The sequence below is a fragment of the Artibeus jamaicensis genome, unplaced genomic scaffold (assembly GCF_021234435.1).
Source record: "Artibeus jamaicensis isolate MK-2021 breed Jamaican fruit bat unplaced genomic scaffold, CSHL_Jam_final contig_2790, whole genome shotgun sequence".
NCBI lineage: Eukaryota > Metazoa > Chordata > Mammalia > Chiroptera > Phyllostomidae > Artibeus > Artibeus jamaicensis.
In genome coordinates this window covers 2,933,133-2,944,360 of record NW_026521616.1, presented here as the reverse complement: position 1 = coordinate 2,944,360, position 11,228 = coordinate 2,933,133, and positions in this window count along the sequence as shown.

Genomic DNA, 11,228 nt, shown 5'->3' with positions numbered 1-11,228 from the left:
TTTCACGGCACAAACAAGCCGAGGATGACGGAGGAAATGCAGTGATGAGAAAAACACCGCCCCGGCCTCCTGTCCCCCACGGAGAACAAAAGCAGGCGCTGCTGAGAGGGACAGAGGGACACACAGGTTCTCAAACTGGGTTCCAAGGAGCCCAAGGGGTGTCATGCACCTCTCCGGGGGCTGCTAGCATGGAGTCGGAGGGATAAGGGCGGGTCCTCCCACCCAGCCCAGAGCAACTCAGCTGTTGCCTGCATCATATATGTTAGACTTTCAGGGAAGATTTCGTCTGAAGGAAAGGTTCTGTGTCTCAGAGTGTTGAGAAGTGCCGATGCGTGACGCCGGTTGTATCAAAGAAAAGAGTATGACATGGGTCATCTCTGAGTTCGAGGAAAGCGGCCGCCGCAGGGCCTGGCGCACAGGGCACCAGCGGGTCCTTCACCCTGAGCACGGGCTCTGGGTGCGGGAGGAGCGAGGGAGGGGAGCGGCCCCTCTGGCAGGCCTAGCTGGGCCACTGTGCCCTTCCCCCGCAGGCCCACGGCTGGCAAGTGCACGGGGCAGCAAAGTCAGAGGAGCCTCGGGCTAAGTCGAGCATCTAGAAAAGACACCGAACCTCAGCAAGGACGAGGCCAAGTGCAGGCACCAGAGCCAGATCTGCGGATCCAGGGACCGAAGGCCAAAGAGATGTGACAAGTGGTGTCAGTCAAGGGAAGGGACCTTGGACAAAGCCCTGGAATAACTGCAGTGGCAAGAGGCTAGCTTCCATGCTCTCCCAAGCGGCCCGCGGCACAGGAAGGCTGGCTTGGTTTGGAGGCCCGGGAGGGACCGGACCCGAGGCTGTGAGGAGGCCGCGGGTGCCTGCCCTGCACAACCGAGAATGACAGGGATGCTGGGCACTGCTACACACATGCGCCCTTCCAACTGCCCCCGGCCGCAGACAGAAGTGCAACCCTGAGCAAAGGCTGGGGCCTCTGCCGGCCCTTCCGTAACAGACACACGTGGTCTGCCCAGCATTTCTTTCTGGGAGAATGAGACCTCGTCTGGACCAAGGAAGTCAGGCCCAGCTATTCCGGGTGGGAGAAACCGGTCCTCCTTTCTCCTCCTTGGCGTGAATGTGGCTGGGGCCAACCAATTAGAACACCCCCTGGGCACAGTGACAGGGTCAGGGCTGGGTGTGTGACCAAGGCCCAGCAGTACAAGTCCTCCTGAGGCTCTCATCAGAGTTGCTGAAAAATACACTCTTTCCCTATGAGAACAATATGGGTGTGGGGTGGCCAATGGCAACCTTGCTGCCACCAGAAACAGCCTGAGAATGAAGCCGAGCAGAGGTGAGACACGAAGGTGCATACTCCCCATGGCATTGCTCACTGCTGGATCCAGCCATACCTGAACCACTGATTTGATTCCCAAATCAAATTGCCAGGTCCACAGAGTCTCCTTTGTGCTTAAGCTAGTTTGAGTTGAGTCTCTGTGATGTACAGCCAAGGGTCCCAAGTAAGTCACCTGTCCAGAAACGGGAAGGAGTAGGAATGCACCACACACGCTAACTTGAGTGAGCCTGACATTTTAATAGAAACGCCATGACCCCTGCTCTCATGACCTCTGTCCCTTTGGAGGTTTGTGCCAGCAGCAGCTTGACCCAGAGATGCCAGGGAGGTGGCTGCTGTCCTCGGGTGCTCATCCCCAGGTTGACCTTGGCTCCCCTGCAGCAGCCACGTGCCCAGAGGGAGCCCCTCCACTGTGGGCTTCTTCCACGTTCCCTGGACGGTGTGGCCACCTCCCCTCTCTGTCACCACCTGTGAGCTTCCCCCTTGGCATGCACCCGGACCATTAAAGGAAGTTCATCCACTCACTCATGTCCCCAAGCTCTCCCAGGGGACCTGGGAGCCTGAAGCTGTCCCAGGTCATCCCTGTCCACCCGGCTCCATTGTTCACCTCTGACTGCCCCAGGCTAAGCAACCAGAATGAACGTGTCAAGGACGCCCTGCGTGCTGACTTGAGAGCGTGCGTGGTGGCGGCCCTTTGTCCAGCGTCTCCCTGCTGTCCCAGGATGGCAGCAGCAGGTCCGTTCTCCACACTGTCTGGCCAGAATCCCACCGAACGGGTTGAAATGTGAAAGTAGGTGCCAGACGGCTACATAAATGCACATGTGAGATTTGCAAGGAGGATGTCCAAAGGAATAAACTGAATGACTTATATGTATAAAGACAATGTAACAATTAGTATAAATAGGAAATAAAAGTTCCCTAGATAAGTGACTAAAAAACTCCCCCCCAAAACCTTAAAAAGCTCAAGAGGAAGGAAATTAAGCAAACAAATTAGGAAAACAAATCCATGTGTGGGAAATAAAAGCAGCTCATGGTTGCGTGCTACGTCTGTGATCGACATATTCTATTTCAGAATCAGAGCTGTGTCGGCGACAGTGTCATTTGATGAACCAGCTACACAAACCCCTCCAGAGAGCTGGGCCAGGCCAGCAGCGGGTGACAGGGTGGCCCCCAAGGGTTAACAGGCACGGGAGAAGCAGAAGGTAAACTGAGTCCAAGGCTCAAAGACGGTGCATCCCCCCAGGGACTGCCCCCACCACTGCGGGCCACACCAGGCCCACCCGATTTCCCCAGCTCTCCCCAGCCGGCCCCTCCCTGCCTGGGGCCCCTCTCACCCTGTCCCTGCTCCCAAATCTGCTGCCCAAATCAAGCCGGGCGGCTAAACTCCTGTGGCTCAGACCCACTGTTCCTGGCACAGCTGCTCCTGCTCCCCGCCACAGCCCTGAGGGCACCCCAGGGAATCCTCTCTTCTCTCTCATCCAGCTCTGCCTCTCTGCTCCTGATCCTGCTGCCCCCGGGGCCCCAGAGGCCCCTCCCCTCCACCTCACCCTTCCAGACCCGCGGAGGGTGCTGTGCCACGAAGCCTTGTTCTCCCCTCCGCTGAGGTCCCTTGGCTCCCCACCTCTCCCTCCCTGCGGCACTGAGCATTTGCCACCTTGTGTTCTATTCATGTCTTTTCCACTGGGCAGTCCGAATCTGCTTCATCTTTGCACCCTGTTTATTCATTCATTCATTCATTCATTCATTCCACAAATATGTTTTGAGCACCTAATATGTGCTGGACCCTGGGCGGGGGCCAAGAATACAGTGATGAACATGACAGACGCTGTCTCTACCGCCTTGGAACTCAGGTCTTGGGGGGGCGGGGAAACACTAAGTGAATAAACAGAGATAAATATGGCAGCACAGCTGCGACGCAGGCTCCGAGAGAAAGGTGCAGGAGACGTGACTTGTGAGCTCTGACGTGGAGGGAGAGTCGGGGACGGCATCTCTGAGGAAGTCAAGCTTAACTGGGACCAGAGAGGGGCGGATGCTGGGTCAGGCGCACTTTCACGGCACACGGTAGATGTTTGCTAAGTATCTGTGGAACGAGTGGGTGACCGTGAGGAGTCAGAAATTCCTAGCATGTCCCCTGTCTCTCCAGACAAACCTGTCCCTTCTCATCACCCGGACCGGTCACTCCACCGGCTCCCAGAGGGGTTTGACAGCAAACACACCTCGAACGGTCAACAGGACATGTCCAGCTCCATCGCCGCGGCAGAGGTGCCCGCCACAACCCAAGGGGGCCACCCGTGACTCCCCGACCCCGCCACCGCCCCCAGCGCTGGAACAGACGTGGGCTTCGTCCCTCGCGCCGGCTCCCCGTCACTGTCCCGGCCGCCAGGTCCCTCTGCCCCCGTGACTGATCAGCGGTGTCCACCGCAGGAGCAGCGGCAGTGACATATGTGCCACATATTTCCTCACCACTCGGGGCCCGCAGATGGCCACCCAGGCAAGAAATTTCCCTCAGATCTAATTGCCTGGAAAAGCACTCGGCGTCTGCCGTCCTTTTCATTATGGGCCATACGAACCGTGCACATAATATTTTTTCCTGCTTTGATTGCTAATTAGCTCAGAGCTAAATCTGTGGTTCAAATATAGTCAACTGTGTACAGCTCTATGGCCTGAATATGTATTTAACTCTCTCCCTGATTTTGACCTTCTAGTTAATCTGCATCTTTCCTAATCTTATTGTTATGGGCTTCTATTTAATTACATACACATTCATACAGATATACACAAACCTATAAAATATCTGTATATAATTTATCTTTCTGTTATGAATACATATCTCCATATTTCTTATATATCCCAGCAACATCCATGTAACCCTGTGGGCATCTTGATCCCTCGAGGGACAGGATGAGGGACGCAGCGAAGAGATGGGCGAATGGCAGGAGAAACAAGACGGCCTCTGCCTGAAAGAACTCGGAGTGTCACAGAGTGAGGCATGGATGCCGGGATTAGAGATCAGAAGCCAGGCTTTCAGTCCTGGCTCTGAGCAGCCGCATGTCTGTGGAAGGAAAAAAAATTACGCACACACACCCCTCCCCACTGCCAGGCAACCTGAGGTTTCATCGACCATGCAGTGCATCTGAAACACTGTGCCCTTCTTGCTTCGCCTGGTTGTGAGCGAAATGAAACGGAGGCTCATGACTGCCAACGAGTGGCTGGGCTCCAGCTGCGGGCCGCCACCCGCTGGCCTCCCCCTCCTGACTGGGCACCACTGCAGAAGTGGGCAACCAGCACTCGGCTGCGGAAAAGCAGACAGCAAACCACGTGGCCTCCCACACATGCTGCCACAATCCAAAGAGAAAGGGGCCTTCAGAGGCCGTATCTGCACGCAGTCCTCTCCCTCGTCCCGCTCTGATGTCTGAGAGCTGAGACTGGAGGACTTCAATTTCCTGCTTCTCACAGCAAGAGAAATGGCCCCGGCCAGGATCAATCAGCTCCTCAGGACTGCAAGTGGCTGCTCCCGCAGAGAGGGCCTGGGGCGCCCGCCCCTCCCCCACCCGGCCGCCAGGTCTCCCGACCACAAAGTAAATGCACACAGCACACATCACCTACCGACCAGGGGCACAGAGTGAGCTGAGACAGAAACCAAGGGGCTGCGTGAGGCCCCAGGCAGCTGACCCTCACACCTGCCTCCCGCTGGACTTCTCAGACATCTGCTGTCCCCTTCTGTCCCTGGTCAGAGGCCCATTTATTCCACAGTCACCAGGGTTTCTGGGCCCTGGAATCAGCAGCACTGAGTCTCAAACAGCAGCTGAAAAAGGGACAGTGACAGTAACAGGTCCTTCTCCACAGTTTTGCAGCAGGGCAGGGGCCCAGCCTTTGCTTTCTGAGGGACTAACAGAATTCACAGCAGCGCAGGCAATTCTCCATCCCGGCCCATTCTGAAAGTGGAGGCGAGAGTGAGGGAGGAGGGACGGTCAGGAGGCTATTCAAGTGTCAAAATAAGGTCCCATGTAGCTATTGCTAGGGCTCAGGTGGCAGACATAAGGCCAAGGGGCGGGGGGGGGGCGGGGGCGGTGGCGGTGCTGAGTCCGGCCCTCCACCTTGTTTTATCAGCCAGCATCTTGTTTCTACCGGGCAGCAGAGCAGAATCCCTCGCCCCTAGTTAAGCAGTAGCTACATTTACACATTCAGCCCTTTGAAGGCAACTGACGTGCCCCCTTGGCCCCACCCCGTGACAATGAGTTTGACACCCCTGCCCTAGGCGGACACGGATCCCAGGGATGACTTATTTGAAGTGGGGGGAAGAACTCTAACGTAGGGTGAGTGGCCGCCCATCTGATGTCCCTCCCTCCCCTGGGCCTTACTGTAGCTGCCGGCTGCCCAGAAGCCCCTAGTTTACACTGTGACCAGCTCCCGTGGGCCCGGCTGACTGCCAGGGCTGCACCCAGCCCAGGCTGGCATGTCGAGGTCTCTCCCTGGGAAATCTGGGAGATGAGCTAAGAGACTGAAGTCTCAACTCCAGTGCTCTCTCTGGCACAGTAAGATGCAAACTTAGGCAGTGAGAGAGGGGGCACGTCTTCCAGGCAGAAATGCCCGTGAAAGTGAAAGGCGGTCTTCTGTGGGGGAGGGAGGCAAGAGGCTAAAGCAAGGACAAGGCAGAGCACGGGTTCCTGCGCTTCCCACTGGCGCATGTGCTTAACTCAGCCCTTCTGGTGCCCTGGCCTCCGGGAGATACTTTGTGCCCCAGCAATCCACTCCCATTTTTGTTCAATCTCTGCTGTTTGCAACCGGGCCTAGTTAGCCACAAGTCCCGGCTAGCCTGATTAATGTGCGGTCCACTTCCCTGCTGTCAACACTGCCCACCCCCCACCCCCTGCCCCCATTAAGCAACAAGACCTCAGCCATGCTCTGGGCCAATGAAGAACAACTTGGGGGACTGCAATCAGTACCCGCAGACAGCGGTGCCAGGGGTCCTAGGTCTGGCTCCATCTGGTGGGGTGACCTTGAATAATAACCTCCCCGACAGAATCTCTCACCCTGGCTACTGCCTGGGCCTCCCCCAGGCCACTGCTGACCCTCAGTGTCACAGTGGGCCCTTTAGGATGCCGGCCCCACGGGCAGGGACAAGCTATGGAAACCCGCCAGTGGCCCCCTGCTTCCCACTGCTCTGGTGCTAAAACTACAGCCTCCCCAGCACGGCCGCCCAGGGCCTCTCACCACCCTGCCAACGCCACCTCTCCCCCTGCGGCCTGCAGCACCCAGACACGGCTGCCTGGGGCGTGCTCCCCCGACCCTGCTCCCCCAAACCCTTCTGCTCAATGAACTCTACTTTTTAAAAAAATATTTTATTTCTTCTTTTTTATTTTTAGAGAGAGGGAAAGGGAAGGAGAAAGAGAGGGAAAGAAAGATCAATGTGTGGTTGCCTCTCCCACACCCCCGCTGGGGACCGGGCTGCAACCCAGGCATGTGCCCTGACTGGGAATCGAACCATGACCCTTTGGTTCGCAGCCTGCACTCAATCCACTGAGCTACACCAGCCAGGGCTGAACTCTACTTTTAAAATCTTTTTATTAACACCATTGTTAAGATTTTATTTACAAACCATAAAATCACCATCCACAATTTTAGCGTAGTCAGAGTCAGTCACCCCCCCACTATCTCAGAACGCTTTCATCCCCCCCAAAAGAAGCCCTGCACCCGCCCCCAGTCCCTCCCCACTCCTCTTGTTCCCCGAACCCCCAGGAACCACGAATCTACTCTCAGCCCCACGAGTTCACACAGTCTGGACATTTCCTCCTAATGGACTCATACAGTGAGTAGCCTTTCCTCATCTCTTCCTTTTTTTTATGCTGTAATCTTTATTACTTCCTTCCTGCTGCTTGCTTTGGATATACCACAGTTTGTTCTCCTCTTATCTTGCTTTCTTAAGGTAAAAAGTTATTGACTTGAACTTCTTCTTCTTTTTGGCTGCATCCTATACATTTCAGTATGTTGTATTTTCATTTTCATATGCTTTAAAGTATTTCTAATTTCTCTTGTGATTGCTTCTTGACTCATTGGTTATTTAGGAGTGTGTTACTTTCCACATACCTGTGAATTTCCCAGATTTCCTCTTTTTGTTGATTTCTTCTGTTTAAGATTTTATTTATTTATTTTTTAGAGAGGGAAGGAAGGGGGAAAGGGAGGGAGAGAAACATCAACACGTGGTTCCCTCTCATGCGTACCCTACTGGGGACCTGGCCTACAACCCAGGCATGTGCCCTGACTGGGGATCGAACCAGCGACCCTTTGGTTTGCAGACCGGTGCTCAATCCACTGAGCCACACCAACCAGAGCAATGTTGATTTCTAATTTCATCCCACTGTAGACAAAGAACACACTTTGTATGGTTTCAATCCTTTTCAATTTACTGAGGCTCGTTTGTTTTATGACCTAGCATATGGTAACGCCTAGAGAACATTTCAGGTGCACTTGAGAAGAATGAGGATTCCGCTGTTGTTGGGCAGAGTGTCGGTGCCTGTGAGGTCTGCTTGGCTCACAGTGTTCACGTCTCCCGATTCCTTGTTGATCCTCTGCCCACCTGCTCCAGCCTGCCCCGGAAGTGGGACCTCCACGTCTCCAGCTATTACTGTTGAATTGTGTATTTCTCCCTTCATTTCTGTTCAATTTTGCTGCGTGTACTGTGGGGGCCCATTGTTAGGTGCATGTGTGTTCATAACTGACATGTTTTCCTGGTGGACTGACCCTTTCGTCATCACAGAATGACCCTGGTTTGTCCACAGTAACTATTTCCACCCTCAAGTCTATTTTATCTGATATTAGCACAGACACTTCAACTCTCTTTTAGTTACTGCCTGCACGGCTCATCTTTTTCCGCCCCTTTCCTTTCCACCCGTGTGTATCTTTGAATCTAAAGTGTGTTTTTTCTACACAGCGTAGAGCTGGCTCCCCCCACCCCCATTCTGTCCATCTCTGCCTTTTTCTTGGAGTGTTCAGTCCACTGCATGAAATGTAGTTACTCGTGGGATAGGACTTATGCCATTTTTGCTAGTCGTTTTCTGTATGTCCCCTGCCTTTTTGTTCCTATATCCTTCCATTACTGTCTTCCTGAATGTTAAGTAGGTATTCCTAGCACACCATTTTAATTCGCTCCTATTACACATCTTTAGCTATTTTCTTAGTGGCTGCTCTGGAGACTAAAATTAACATTTTTAACTTAAAACCCTTTAGCTCTGCTAATGCCAACTTAACTTCAATATACACAAAAACTTTGTTCTGATGTAGCTTTGTTTTCTTTCCCCTCGGTTGTGCTGTTATGTCATGCGTTACATCTCTGCACATTATAACGCTACCAACAGTTTTATAATTAATGCTTTATGCGGATAGAATAAAAGGGTTACAGACAAAGTACCTTTATACCTTTAAAGGTGCTCATTTCTTCACGTGGATTTGAGTTACTGTCTGGTGTCCTATCTTTTCAACCTGAAGGACTCCCTTTGGTACTTCTTGTAGGGCATGTCTGGTAGTACAAAGTCAGTTCTTATTTATCTAGATTTTTAAATTGATTTTAGAGAGAGAGGAAGTAAGGGAGGGAGAGAGGGGGGAGGAGGAGGCAGGGGGAGGTGGGGAAAGAGAGAGGGAGAGAGAGACATCAATATGTCATCCCACGGATTGATGCATTCATTGGTTGCTTCTTGTATGTGCCCTGACTGGGGACCAAACCTGCAACCTTGGTGTATTGGGATGACACTCTAATCAATTGTGCCACCCAGCCAAGGCTTATCTGGAATTTTTGAAGGACAGTTTTTCTGGATATAGAATGTTTGGTTGACTTTCTTTCAGCATTTTGACTGCCATTTTAATGCCTTTCTTGCTTCCATGGTTTCAGATCAGAAGTCAGCTGTTAATAAGGCTTATTTGCCTAAGTGAGTCCTATCCTTCAACTCTGGGAGAAGTCACAGTCAATCTCTTTCTCCCTCGCCTACATCAGGCCCTTTCTTGCATCCCCCAGGTGGTCTGTGCTTGTCCTTTATTGGCAAGTAAATAACTAATGACGAAGTGGCTCTTTAGAGTTTCCTTCTATCACTAGCACTGAGCTCCGTAAGGCAAGAACCAGGCCTGCCTTGTTCAGCCCAGTATCCCCAGAGGCAGCACATGCCTGGCACACAGGAGCCTTTCAAAAAACATTTACTGAGTGAATGAATCACGCTCATCCTAAAGCAGGCTGAATCACTGGTGTCAATCTTCACCCCTTGTAACAACATGAGACAGCCACACTCTGCCAAGGCCTCGCGGTGTGCAGTGCACTTCCTGCCCCTTGGCCTGGGCTCAGTCACGTGGCTTACATTGGTCAACAGGATGTCATGGATGTGATATGAGCAAAGTCTTGAAATGTGCTTGTGCAACTGAGCTTGCTCTCCTGCGTTACTGCTTGTCACCACGACACAAATGGGACTTGGTGGCCTCCCGTCCAAGTGGAATAACAGATACAGGGAACAAACCTAAACCCAACTCACAGCCTAAAGCCAACTAAAGCCCACTGAGAGCCACCTAAGTCAGCCACACTTCACCGAACCCACAGGTATGTACGGGCGGAATACTGATTGTCATATGCCAGTGCGTTTGGGAGGCTTTGTTACACAGCAACATTGTGGCAACAGGTGACTGAGACGTACGCCCTGGCAACACTGAAGATGGAAGAAGCCCTAGGGTAGGTCTTCCATCTTGTCCCCCGTATGGCCCACAGTTGGGTCCAGACTGATCCAGGAGCAGGCCGGCCCCTCCTCCAGACTTCCAGGACAAACTTCCCGGGATTCTAGAGTCCCACGGCTAGGATACTGACCACGAGTGTCAGTCTCCCGGGGCAGCCCAAATGTATTAAGCACCTGCACGGTGCCAGGTGCACAGTAGGTACTTGATAAGAGTTTGTCTTCCTCCACCCACCCTCTTGCCAATTCCATCACTAGGCCTGAGAGCACACATTCGCAGGCAGAAAGATCTGCATTTTTTTCACTGCTGTGAGGCTGGGAGCAGGGGGTGCACCCTAACCTGCCCCAGGGGCTCCCTTCTGACTGCCTCCACGGATGCCCCAAACTCAGGTAGAGAGGAGGGGACAGGGACACAGGCAGGCAGAGCCCACCTCCTCGCAGTGCAACGAGGACTCAATGTGTGATCCACGATTACATGCACTCATTCAAAATTCGTAGCTGTGTGTTTCAAAGAGAGCTTGAGGCAGCTTAGGTGCTAAATGCAGTAAAAAATAAACAACTTAAGAATCAAAGAGAACAGAGGCCAGGCAGAAAGCAGAAAGAGGTGATGCCACCAGAAATCTGACGATTAAACTGAGCAGCGCGTCTGACTCTCGGCTCTCCAGCAGCTGCAGGAACGCAGCAACCACAAGGGACGTGGCAGTCAATGTAAAATCAAAGCAGCGGCCATCCTGTCCAAACTCGAACCCTGTGCACAGGGGGCTCCAGGCCAAAAGGACAGGGGTCAGGCTGAACTAGGAAGACAGCAGCACTAGCAATAACAATAACCACCATGCATGTGGCAGGCACTGTTCTAAGTGCTTTGTCCAAGATTTCTCATTGAATCTCATGACAATGAAACAGAATATATCATTACTTCCATTTCACAGATAAGGAAACTGAGGCCCACAGGGGGAAAGCAACCTCTCAAGGCCACCGAGTGAGGACAGGGTGGAGCCAGGGTGCAAATCTGTGCATCTGAACTGGGAGCTCTCAGGCCCTGAACCACTAAGCAATTACCTGCTGCTCTGTTCACGCGGATGCACCCAAACCTCGCAGACCCTGAGTGCTGAGTCTCTGGTTCCGGGCCAGCTGCAGGCCAGCTCTCTTCCCCTGGTGGGGTCTTGTCCCCCACACCGGGGAAGAGCTCCCACAGGGA